Genomic DNA, 677 nt, shown 5'->3' with positions numbered 1-677 from the left:
AAAATGAATAGCCCAGTGGAGAGAGAAAACTATCAAAAAACTGATTTTTTAAATCAAGAGGTGTCAGAAATCGAAATGCCTAGCGCGAGCGGAAGAACACGCTTTCTCGCCAGTCCAGCATGTGTCCTGTCCGTTCTTCCTCGGCTTGCCGATTTTGCCCAGATCAGAGGTTTCGTGCTTCCGGCGGTCAGAAGATCAGCGTGAGCGTACGCGCTTCCACGACTATGGCATCACCCATGTACTTTTTCCTTTGAATATATTTGAGTACATAAAAAATATTAAAACATATAGAGAGAACTGTGTCTTGGATCTTAAAAATTTGTCAATAGCGATGATATATTATTACTTAATTTGAAGTATTTGTACGTTTTAGCTGGGACGTACATTTATCTTACAAGATGTTAATAGCGAGACTCTTGAAGATAAAATTATCTTGTGATTTTATGAAGGCAAAGATAGAAACGTACGAAGCTGGCGTACGTAGAAAAATGTGATTTTATGATAGAACAAAAATATAATACGTACGTTTTTGGGCGTACGGTAAAATATCTGTATGGTAGAAAAATGAAAGAAATTGAGCGTTAAAGAAGATATGTTACAAGCGCGGAATGTGGCAAAACTTGTACATATTTGAAAGAGAAAAGTGGTGTGTCGACCTGACATATATATATGAAACA

Source organism: Megalopta genalis, unplaced genomic scaffold (assembly GCF_051020955.1).
Source record: "Megalopta genalis isolate 19385.01 unplaced genomic scaffold, iyMegGena1_principal scaffold0051, whole genome shotgun sequence".
Taxonomy (NCBI): domain Eukaryota; kingdom Metazoa; phylum Arthropoda; class Insecta; order Hymenoptera; family Halictidae; genus Megalopta; species Megalopta genalis.
Note: the sequence above shows the minus strand (reverse complement) of the source record.